The 12,560-nt window shown below is 33.4% G+C and overlaps 1 pseudogene; it reads right to left on the minus strand.

The window, feature by feature from the left end:
- Window positions 1–1,876: 1,876 nt before the first annotated feature.
- LOC110940015 lies at window positions 1,877–5,994 on the minus strand (annotated as a pseudogene).
- Between the last annotated feature and the right edge of the window lie 6,566 nt (window positions 5,995–12,560).

The raw sequence follows: 12,560 nt of genomic DNA on the forward strand, positions 1-12,560 counted from the left end.
ATGGCAATGGTAAATTGGCAAAGATGATTAGTCGGAGATAATACCATTTGTGACCCACAAGTAATATCCAAGGTGGTGGTTGACCCGTTGGTAAAAAGCCCATCTTGGATCCATAGGTGTGAACTGCTAGAATTTTTAAGATTTTGTACTATGTTTGATGGCAATGGTAAATTGGCAAAAGATGATCAGTCGAAGATAATACCATATGTGATCCACAAGTAATATTCACTGGTAAAATAAGGTGGTGGTTGACCTGTTGGTAAAAAGTCCATCTTGGATCCATTGGTGTAAAGTGCTCGAATTTCCCAACACACTTTCACCGACGAATTACCAAGGGTTTTCTCTTTTCGCCAATAGATTTGCCCATTGGTGAAATATCTCTGATTTAGGGTGTATCATCTTTTAGAGGTTTGGGGGGATATCTTCACCTTGGATTTGGCCATTGATTTTAAGTTAACCATTAATTCTTTCTAGACAGTATGTGTTGTATAGTTATTTTTTAGTCAATTTCATATATACCCTTACAAAACAAGAAATTCACATATACCCTTACAAAATAGCTCACATATCATATATGCCTAAGTCAATAAAAACAATTTATTAAATTACCATTTTACCCTAGGTGTCAACTAATATCTTATGTTTTCCTGTCACAAAAAAAGATCACCTCTGTACTCCATCCAACTTTGCGGCCACCCAGTCTCAAATTGATCAAAGTTGCCCAACTGAGTAGAACCAAATCACACTTTAGTCTCCATCTCAAATTGATTTGTAGAATTTCAGATCAGAAGCATTTTAATTTTGTTAGGGACAAACCAAATGACTAAAAATCAGTGCTCAATTTAGCAACAAAACCAAATAAATCAAGACCATTTCAACTCATAAGCTTCTTAGGCTGTCCGGTATGGTGCGGAAAAGGGTGTCGGCAAAGGCTTTTTCCGTGCGGCACGCCGACCCCTTTGCCAATGCGGTTTCATTGTCGCTCGGTGAGGGCTTGCCATGCGGGAATCATGAGAGAGAGGGTAGTGTGAGAGAGAGAGAGAGGGTAGTGTGAGGTGGGGTCCATTTTAATCTCAACCAATCACACCTTTTTTTTTAAATAGTTTACCACTTCACCAAGTGTTTAACCATTGCCAACATTTTTGAGCATGGTTTACCACTTTGACATGGCACACTGTCATTTGTTGATTTTTTAGTTTGCCACTCTCAAGTGTTTAACCACTCCTTACACCCTTATGCTTTTATTTTAAGGTATCAGTCTGTTTTCGTGCTACTCAATTACTGATCCTTGTCTTTCATTTAAGACCTGCTTAAATTTTTTTTTTCAGTTACAAATCCCTGCAAATCACTGTCTAACCTTCGTCCTTTATCACCGCCGCCATCACTTCTCAGATCTAAGATTCTATCGAAATTGTGGCTGCCGAATTACGGTGAAACATTGATGGACAAACGACGATGATGGACGGCGGTGGTGTAAATGAAACGATGATGGATGGAGGTGGGTATGTTTGAAAATGGTTTTGAACTTTTGAAGTGTCGCCAATGTTGATGAAAATCGATGATCTGTTTGGGATTGCTTGTGTTGTGAGGGAAGAAGTTAATAAGTCACAATTTCAGACTTATTCACTTTTTAGAGAAGTCAAAAAGGACTTGTAATAAGGAATCTCAAACGCCCTTGTCTTGATGAAAAATGGTGAGCAGTATAAAAGGAGATGAAAAGAAAAATAAATAGGGGTAGAATGGTCCGTTCACTTAAATTGGATGTATATGATATTTTTGGTTTTTGGTGGGTATGTATGATATTTATAATATTTGTAAGAGTATATATGAAATTAGTCTTTTTTTTTATCATTCTGAAAGGAAAAATGTGAAAGTGAAGTGAAACATTATTACTTGCTGCTAATGATCAATAAAACAAATACAGAAAATATATCATTTTTTAACCTTTAGGTTCCTCTTCAGAAACAGAGGCTTTGAGAGTTGGGGATGCTAGTTATCAATACATAAGACGTTGCATAACCAATTTAACTACCTCGGGAGCGTCCACAGTAACTGCCACCTTCACTGTCGGTTTGTTGCACCATTCAGTCTCTTCGTTAAACCTTGCATAGTATCGATACCACATCAAAATCAAAACAGAAGTACATTTTCTATACAAAACCAATATTTTCTTTGGTTCTTAAAATCTGATGACAAAACTATATTTGGTCAAAATGAAAACAGTGAAAAGTGTTGACAGGTCAAACGAGTTAAAAGTTGACGAAAGACCAAACTGTGCTTTTGATGCATAACCAAAATCACTTTCATTTAAAAGAGTTTGATTATACTTAGCATATGTATATATATAATGAAAAAGAAATACTAAGAAAGATTAATAAACAAGATTTCCACCTTTTCTGTTTGTTGAAAAACAACGATAGGCCCCTTGTGATACCAGTTGTCTGGACTCTGATAACACCCTCCATGTATGTCATTAATGAAGGATTCACAGCTGCAAGAATCGTTGTCGGGTCATGAAGGTATACACCTACACAAATCACAAATGCCCCAATCATCACATCAGCAGATTAACCAAAAGAAAAAATCCTTTTCGTAAATAAAAATCAGGATTAAAAGTTGCAAAAATCAACAACCAAGTGTTGGACAAATTCATAATTTGTCTCAAAATACATACCTTTCATGTTGTATGCATCGCGATGATAAGAAAAGTAAAATTCTAGGATCTTGCTCAAATACTTGGCAAATATTCCATCTGATTCTGCCAAGATGTCACGATCATGATCTACACAAAACATTGTTTCCCTTTAATTCTAATAAAACATTACGGCCCCTAATTTCTTCGCAAACTAAAGTAATTTGGTTTTTCTGCTGTAGAATTATAACACATAAACATTTAATTATGAGCATCAAAAGTGGGAATATGGGGATGCATTCAAAGCATACAAAAAGGATTACATGTAAGAATAACTTGATGAGTAACATTGAGCCCAATAGCCAACATCAGCACCGCAAGTAAACACAATATCAGCAGCTTCCGGATCACCAAAAATCTACACGTCCAGTCCAATGGACGAAATTAAATACAATGTAATGTAAATATGCAAATAATTGTTCATACTTACATTAGCCTCGCTAGCTGGATTCACATTCCCGTTTACTAAAAACGCACCACCAAGAAGAACAATCTGTCCAATGTTTTTGGTGAAGGCGGGGTCGAGTTCAATGGCCTGCATAAATTAAGAAATATTATAGATCTTCCGTGAAACAGGATTTGCTTGTACAAATAATAAATAAATAAATAAATAAGGAAATGAGCAAGACCAAGGCGATGTAGGTAAGGGACCCAATGCGACCAAAGTGATTTCTCCAGGGTAAAGACGAGCTTGCTCCACCAAATATTCTGCTGCTCACTTTTCTATCCGTTTTGACTTCGGCTGCGGGAAGTTCTGGTTTCCGAGCCCGTCTACCCGTGAACAAAGTCTGCAACTCGAAGCTTTGTTTCTTTCTTGGCACATGGAGAAAAAAAGAAAGAGCAGTTTCAGGGACAGCGTAATTATTTTTTTCAAGTGAATATGTAAGCAAACAAGTGCACAAGGCTAATATAAAAAATACAGTTCACGAAAAAAACATTATATATATTTTTTGAATAGTTTATAAGCCATATTCATTTTGTACAAGACTGGCTTGGTTTAGCGAGGCGCTAAGGAAAACAAATCAATAGAAAAAAGCACAATTCAAGTAGTTCTGGGTCAAAACTAGGGTCTGTAGGAGGTTTATATGTAAAAACAACCAAATAGATTATGAATTTTTTGACTTGATAAATAGGTTGATATGCAAAACAATGAGAGAGACGCAACTTCTGGTTGTAAACAAAGCTTGTTTGGTTGTACATCGACACACACACCATAGTTTTGGGGAGCAAAACTCCTTGCGCTTTTTTAAACCAACTACACAAGTATGTTGTGAGATTTCTTCTTTTGTTTCAATATTCCTAATCAGAAGTTACAAGTAAAGTGTGCAATGAAAGGAGATATACCACATAACTAACTTGAGATCCTTCTGCAACAGGGATATCTGTTCTTCTAGCAACCTCCAACTAAATACAATTAACAAAACACAGCAATAATTGGCTGACATATATCCATCTTTAACAATGATTATCTCATGCAAATGAATTTACCAAATGTAACTTTCATGTTATCTGAAAATACATAACTTTCATGTTGTATGCATCGCGATGATAAGAAAAGTAAAATTCCAGGATCTTGCTCAAATACTTGGCAAATATTCCATCTGATTCTGCCAAGATGTCACAATCATGATCTACACAAAAAATTGTTTCCCTTTAATTCTAATAAAACATTACGGCCCCTAATTTCTTCGCAAACTAAAGTAATTTGGTTTTTCTGCTGTAGAATTATAACACATAAACATTTAATTATGAGCATCAAAAGTGGGAATATGGGGATGCATTCAAAGCATACAAAAAGGATTACATGTAAGAATAACTTGATGAGTAACATTGAGCCCAATAGCCAACACATCAGCTTCGCAAGTAAACACAATATCAGCAGCTTCCGGATCACCATAAATCTACATGTCCAGTCCAATGGACGAAATTAAATACAATGTAATGTAAATATGCAAATAATTGTTCATACTTACATTAGCCTCGCTAGCTGGATTCACATTCCCGTTTACTAAAAACACACCACCAAGAAGAACAATCTGTCCAATGTTTTTGGTGAAGGCGGGGTCGAGTTCAATGGCCTGCATAAATTAAGAAATCTTATAGATCATCCGTGAAACAGGATTTGCTTGTACAAATAATAAATAAATAAATAAATAAGGAAATGAGCAAGACCAAGGCGATGTTGGTAAGGGGACCCAATGCGACCAAAGTGATTTCTCCATGGTAAAGACGAGCTTGCTCAACCAAATATTCTGCTGCTGACTATTCTATCGGTTTTGACTTCGGCTGCGGGAAGTTTTGGTTTCTGAGCCCGTCTACCCCGTGAACAAAGTCTGCAACTCGAAGCTTCGTTGCTTTCTTGGCACATGGAGAAAAAAAGAAAGCAGTTTCAGGGACAACGTAATTATTTTTTTCAAGAGAAGATGTAAGCAAACAAGTGCACAAGGCTAATAGAAAAAAAATACAGTTCATGAAAAAAATTATATATATTTTTTGAATAGTTTATAAGCCAAATTCATTTTGTACATGACTGGCTTGGTTTAGCGAGGCGCTAAGGAAAACACATCAGTAGAAAAAGGCGCAATTCAAGTAGTTCTGGGTTAAAACTAGGGTCTATAGGAGGTTTATATGTAAAAACAACAAAATAGATACGGAAAATATAAATTTTTTGACTTGATAAATAGATTGATATGTAAAACAATAAGAGAGACGCAACTTCTGGTTGTAAACAAAGCTTGTTTGGTTGTACGTCGACACACACACCATAGTTTTGGGGAGCAAAACGCCTTGCGCTTTTTTAAACCAACTACACAAGTATACTGTGAGATTTCTTCATTTGTTTCAGTATTCCTAATCAAAAGTTACAAGTAAAGTGTGCAATGAAAGGAGATATACCACATAACTAACATGAGACCCTTCTGCAACAGGGATATATGTTCTTCCAGCAACCTCCAACTAAATACAATTAACAAAACACAACTATAATTAGTTGATATATATTCATCTTAAACAGTGACATCTCAAGCAAAAAAGATGCAAGTGAATTACCAAATGTAATGCATTTCTAGTGGCAAGAGTGGTGTAAACATTGCCATAAATAGTTGTAAGCCCAATCACATTAACTTCTGGTGACCTCAAAGCCAGAAATATTGCCATAGCATCATCTAATTCAGCAATTACACACAAATGGATAACAATATCAACAACAAACATAAAAATCAAACAGATGGCATGAAATTAGGGTTTACCGATGCCAGGATCCGTGTCAATTATTATCTTCTTCGGTTCCGCCATTGAAATTGATCAAACTTTGGCGAAGTTATTTGAGATAGATGAAGACGTTTCCTGCTGCATAAGATGATGATGATTGAAGTGAAATTCGTAATGTAATAAACAGAGAGTTTGATAGTTCCGTATTTTGAAGAAAAGTATGTGATAGTTTTGGTTTGTGATGTGAGAATGGGAATTAACTACCACAGAGGTATGAAAGCGATGTAGATCGTTATTGAGATGGGCCATGTTAAAAAGGTATCGAAATCATTTTGTAATCTCATATACTATTTTTTATGGTTTATTTATGGAGGTTGAAGTGTCGTACAAATTTAAAACATGTAACCAGATAAAATTCTATGTGTAATTATCTTAAGAAAAAATAATTAGTTGTTTAGAGTAAAGATTTCGTACAACTTATTGTACAAACCTAAGATGGAAAAGTAAAAACTACGGTGGCATTTTCATAATTATTCTATCCGTAGAATAAGTATCAAAACTACTCTACAAATGTATCATAATTACTCTACTAGTTCATCAAAATAACATAACATACACAATTACTCTACAATTTAATCAAACAACATACAATTCAAAATTACTCTGTATATGCATCATAATTACTTTACCGGTTCATTATTAATACACTACTACACGATACAACAACAACCATACCCAGTATAATCTCACCTATAGAAAAGCTATTGATAGGGTCTGGGGAGGGTAGGATGTAGGCATGCCTTACCTCTATCCCAGGGGATAGAGAGACTGCTTCCAGTGAGATCCCTGACTCTTCAAACTATAACCAAGACATAAGTTTCTGGGAAATTATATAAGCACACAACTACTAATAAAAGGTGGAAAGAAAAATAATAAAAATAAACATATAAATGAATAAGTACGTGTTAGTAAAAATACGACACCGAGAATAGGTGAAAACTTATAAAAAACTATCTCACACCTCATACAAACTGAAAAATTAAACTCATAAGACAAGAACCTAAACCAAAAACCAGGCCACACTCCTAAAAGTCCTTAATTTTAATCTTACATCTCCACAAAGTTCTATCCTCGACCATGTCTTCAAATAGGTGCAAACCTAGCAAATTTTTCCTAATCCGCTCATCCAAGTCATTTTCGGCCTGCCTCTACTCCTCCTTCCATCTACAGTGAGTGTTTCAACTATTCTAATCGGGTCTGTCGTCTGCCTCCTCCTGACATGCCCAAACCATCTCAATCTTTCATCCTTTATCTTGTCTGAAATACTAGTGACTCCTAATCTTTCCCTAAAAACCTCATTTCTTATCTTGTCCAACCTAGTATGCCCACACATCCATCTTAGCATCCTCATCTCCACTACATCTAGCTTTCGTGCATGAATTTTCTTGATAGCCCAACAATCTGTTCCGTATAACATAGAGGGTCTAATTGCAACCCTATAAAATTTCCCTTTTAATTTATCAGGGAACCTCTTGTCGCACAATACCCCTGTGACTGCTCTCCATCTACACCATCCAACCTGGATACGGTGAGCTACGTTGATGTCTATCTCTCCATTACTACTACAAGATATTATTCAAAATTACTCTACAAGTGCATTAATTAAGTAGTCATTTAAAATTACTCATGCATCAAACAACTAGTAATTCAAAATTACTCTAAAAGTGTATCATAATTACTTTATCAGTTCATCATTATTACTCTACAAATGCATCATAATTAGTCTACCAGTTCATAAAAAAAATAACAAACGCATTTACGCTACAAGTTCATCAATCAATACAAAATTCAAAATTACTCTACAAAGGCATCAAATAGCATAAAATTCAAAATTACTTTACAAGTGTATCATAATTACTCTAGTAGTTCATTAAAATAATTACTCTTCGAATAAAATAATTACGAAAATGTTACCGTATTTTTTTTCATGCCATTCGTATGTTTTGTACGATAATTCTATTTGTATTTGATCTTTTGTCTAATTGTTTATGCCTTCTGTTTTCCTAAGGTTTTAAAGGAGTGTATAATATGGTGAAACGACTAATAACACTCGTATTTTTATATATCCTTTTACATTATTTTCTTTCAAAACTAGTCCGGAACTTTTAATTTTAGATAATAGTAAAAGCAATTATATTAATTAAAACAATGTGATAAAACAACCTCTTAAAATTTCACATTGGATTGTATATTTATTTAATAAGTTGAACAAGTATACTCGATTTTTTAATAAATTGAGGCTCGAGTCGATTCCTTTAATCCCACAATGTTGAATTGCCTGGAAACATTATGACTTCATAATTCAACTATAATGTTTGTTTTATCCATCTCATCATATCTCACTATAGGGCTGTTCATGAGCTGAGCCGAGCCAGACCAAGCTCGGGCTCGGTTCGATTATAAACCGAGCTGGCTCGGTTCGGCTCGAATTTGAAACCGAGCTGAAAATCTAAGCTCGGGCTCGGCTTGGTTTTAAACCGAGCTAATTCGGCTCGACTTGGTTTGGCTCGATTTTATAAAAAAACTAATATATACCTCTTAAAATTTAATAGCCTAAAATATTATTCAATAATTTAAAAGAATATATTCAAAATAAGTTCAACCTAATACAATTCAAACCAAAATCAAGTTTAACAACGCAAAAAAAGTTTTAATTTCAATAAAATACAATATTAGTTCATTAGTATGGTAATCAATCTTCAAATATGCCATAAATATCAAATTACAAACCTATATACATGTAAATAATAATCAGTTTTTTTGTAATATATTATAATGTATATTAAATTAAAACTTATTATAAGTAAAATAATTCGAGCTAAACCGAGCCGAGCTACAAAGCGAGCCGAACCGAGCCAGCTCGGATCGTTACGAGCCGAGCCGAGCAAGGCTCACTTTCTAACCGAGCCGAGCCGGCTCGGCTCACTTTTAAACCGAGCCAAATCGAGCGAGCTTTTTCCGAGCTAAATCCGAGCGAGCTTCAAGCGAGCTCCGAGCCGCGAGCTTTTTGAACAGCCCTATCCCACTAATGGCAATTAATAATTAACTCTGATTTTAACATTTATTTACCGAACAATAATTTATTAACTAGACCACTTAAAAGGTAGTCAAACAACTAGTTAACATACGGTAACTTAGCGACTGACATCAAAGGTGATTTCAACAAGTTACCACATCAATCTTATGATATCAACTATTGTCCCCGCTTCAACAACTTTACACCATTTATTTTTATCCATACAAATAACATTAATTCATATAGACCAATGGGTGGTGGTCCATTAGTAAAGGCACAACCTTTAAACATCTTGTGAGATGAAAGTCTTGGGTTCAAGTCCTATAGACGACATGGAATAAAAGAAATTAACATCTTGTGAGATGGAGGTCTTGGGTTCAAGTCTCATAGACGACATGGAATAAAAGAAATTTGCCGTTAAAAAATCAATTCATATGGGTTTTAACGTTTTATGATACAACTACAAATAGCAATTAATGTAATAAATGTTATGAATGCATCATTTATAAGGTGACTTTCCACATACACAACTCCTATAACTCTCATCTCTTTAAGTTCTTTTGTATTAATGTATATGCCTATATATAGTGGCATTTGTATATGGTGTAGACATCTCAATGAATAACAATTCTCTATTCTATCTTTCTCTCTATACTCCTTTGATATTTGCGCTTTAGTTCATATACTAGTCGCTAGTAGGCCGTTGTTTCACAACACGTTATCAGCACGAGTTGCTTTTGGAGTGGATCATATTGTCTTAAGATAACTTGACTTTTCAACCGGCCACTACCGCAATCTCAGGTAACCATATTACCGACTTTATACCATGTTACTACCCACTGTTAATCTTATATACTGAATTAGCTACTAAAATCAACAGAAAAAAAAATCAAAATTTCAAATACCCACAAAAAAATTTATTAAACGCTTCCATAATATTTAGGTATACACACCCTCGTTTATTTTTCAAATTTCCCTTGAGAGCAAACATTACATGCTAATTATTATCTTGAAGAATCTTCTAGTTCTTCATTATGTTTCACATCATCATTGACTCGGTGTGGTCTAACCGGTCATGCCAACTAATTAAATAATTATGATCCATAAACTCATGGTTTACGATCGTATGTGTATTACTTGCTCGTATGTAATACAAAACGTATGGTACGAGAGAATATACTATAACTTCAAAGTTAAAACCATCTCATTATGCAATCACTCCTTAGTTTGCCATTTTTGGTGGTCCATCTCATTATTACAAGTTTCTCAATTAGGTCCATCATTACATATACAATGATTAATATATAATCACATTCACTTTTGGGAATGGAGTAGGACCAAAACAAGCTTCATAGTCATTATTTACTCGGTCACATGAGTATAAAAACATTTCATTTTCCATGACTCTTATAATGATATTGCTACTTTAGGAGCATATGTCTCAAATGTGACAATCAATTTTTTCCTTGTAAATAATGTTCTCTTTGCTTACCATCAATTGAGAAGTAGTTGAGTCGTATAATATTTATCAATCTTATATCTTACGACCTTTATAACGAACATTGTATAGTCATCACATTATTAACATGGTTGATCTCATTACATGAGCATCATAACAATTTTCTCAATTACCATGATTACAAAATTTACACCAATTATTATATCATCACATTCAGTTTAAGGAATGGGTTATAACCAAACAACTATCATGATGACACCATTACAATTTTCTTAGTTGTTATATACATGTTCGCGACCTTACATTGGTCATTATATCATCACATTCACTTCATGAATAGATTAGAATCACACAACTTTCATGGTGGTCATTTCAAACCTTATATATTCTTTAACAATCTTGCTTCTTCAAGAGCATATTTGTGGTTTGACAATGGAACTTGTTTTATTCCACACGTATAGCTAATCTTTTCACCACATAACATCAATTATATGACCGAATCATTAAGATTTATCAGTCCAAAATCTTATAAGCATCAATAAATTTACAATAAGCTTTAGTGAGTTTGAAACTTCGAATGTCATATTATAAATGAATATTGATCACTATTTTCAATCATGTTTATAACGTGTAATCATACACACAACTTTAATTTAGCTGCTTCATTGAAGACTGTTTATATACATAAACAATGGCATATTAAATATAATGTACAATATATAATTGATATAAGATGCCTTCTCATCAAATACATAATTTGACTTAGTGTCATGATTGAATATTAAAATATATCAAGAACACTATTAAAAAGGTTTATGGTAATATGTAATGGTGATGATTATACAATGCATCACTTTATATCATGTCACTATGATAAATGACTTATGACACAACCTTTTGAAATAACATGTGCTCATCACTTCTATGAAATATGTATTTATGTAGTAACTTATCACGATATAACCAATCACAAGTATATTTCACATACATGGATTTCTCACTCTAACTTGAAAAATAAACAAATATCTCTATATTTGTTACTTGTATATAAGCATGTTATAGTTGTGATTTAGATTATTCACTAATTGCACATAATATTATTTCTTTTCAAGTTTTTCAAACTATACAAGGTATGACATGAATTATATATGATCTTTCATCTTAATTTCCATGCATAATTTTTAACTTTATCCTTTATACACAAAAAAAATTAAAAGTTTTTATTTTCAACAGTATAATAACCGAATAAAACCCAGTTAACATGTTAAAATCTTAATTAAAAGTAGAAGTTTAACATTTATAAAAGATAATGATTATAGAATTTGTATCTGTAAATCGATAATACTCGGTATTCACAATCTTTGAAGCCATTTTAATCAACTTATCCAAGGATTTTTATATTTTATCAACATTAAGTATGTGACTTTCAAAATATTGTAGTTCCATAAAAACCAAACTGAAAACCATGTAAGACATCAAATCATAAATCTTAAAAAAATACTTATATATCAGCTAAAACTTGTATGTAAAACATGCTGATACAAATCAAATCTTATGTCAACAGGTGACATATAGTTCTTGACTTTTCATCAAACCAAAGGATGGCCTAAGTACTATCCCAACAAGTAAACACAAAACTAAAGACATGGATATATGACAACACAACTTACTTGCATATCACTTCATTTTTCTAAAATAACATGGCGCAACAGCTGAAGATTTGCAATCTCTAAATACAATTAAGTATGTCTAGGCATATCTAAGCGTGTTTACACATTTAGACAAAAAGAAAAAGGCAATAATTAAATATTATGAGAAATTCAACATGATTATACGAACATTAGAGTTGAAAGTATATGCAAAGAAAATGTGTATTTAAACCTAACTTAAGTGTGTTCATAAATGAAAGTTTTAGTGAAGTCTATATGTTGTATTAAATTTAAATCAAATGAAACGTATATATTAAGCTACGAGAATTAAAAGAGATTGAAGATCACATCACTTCCTTGCTCTATTTATATCATTGTTAATAAAATATATACGTATTTCTTCAAGTTCCTAACTATTGATGGCACATGCAAGGAGCTAATTAACCATTCTTCTCTTATCTCTCACAATATCAT

The sequence above is a fragment of the Helianthus annuus genome, chromosome 5 (assembly GCF_002127325.2).
Source record: "Helianthus annuus cultivar XRQ/B chromosome 5, HanXRQr2.0-SUNRISE, whole genome shotgun sequence".
Taxonomy (NCBI): Eukaryota; Viridiplantae; Streptophyta; class Magnoliopsida; order Asterales; family Asteraceae; genus Helianthus; species Helianthus annuus.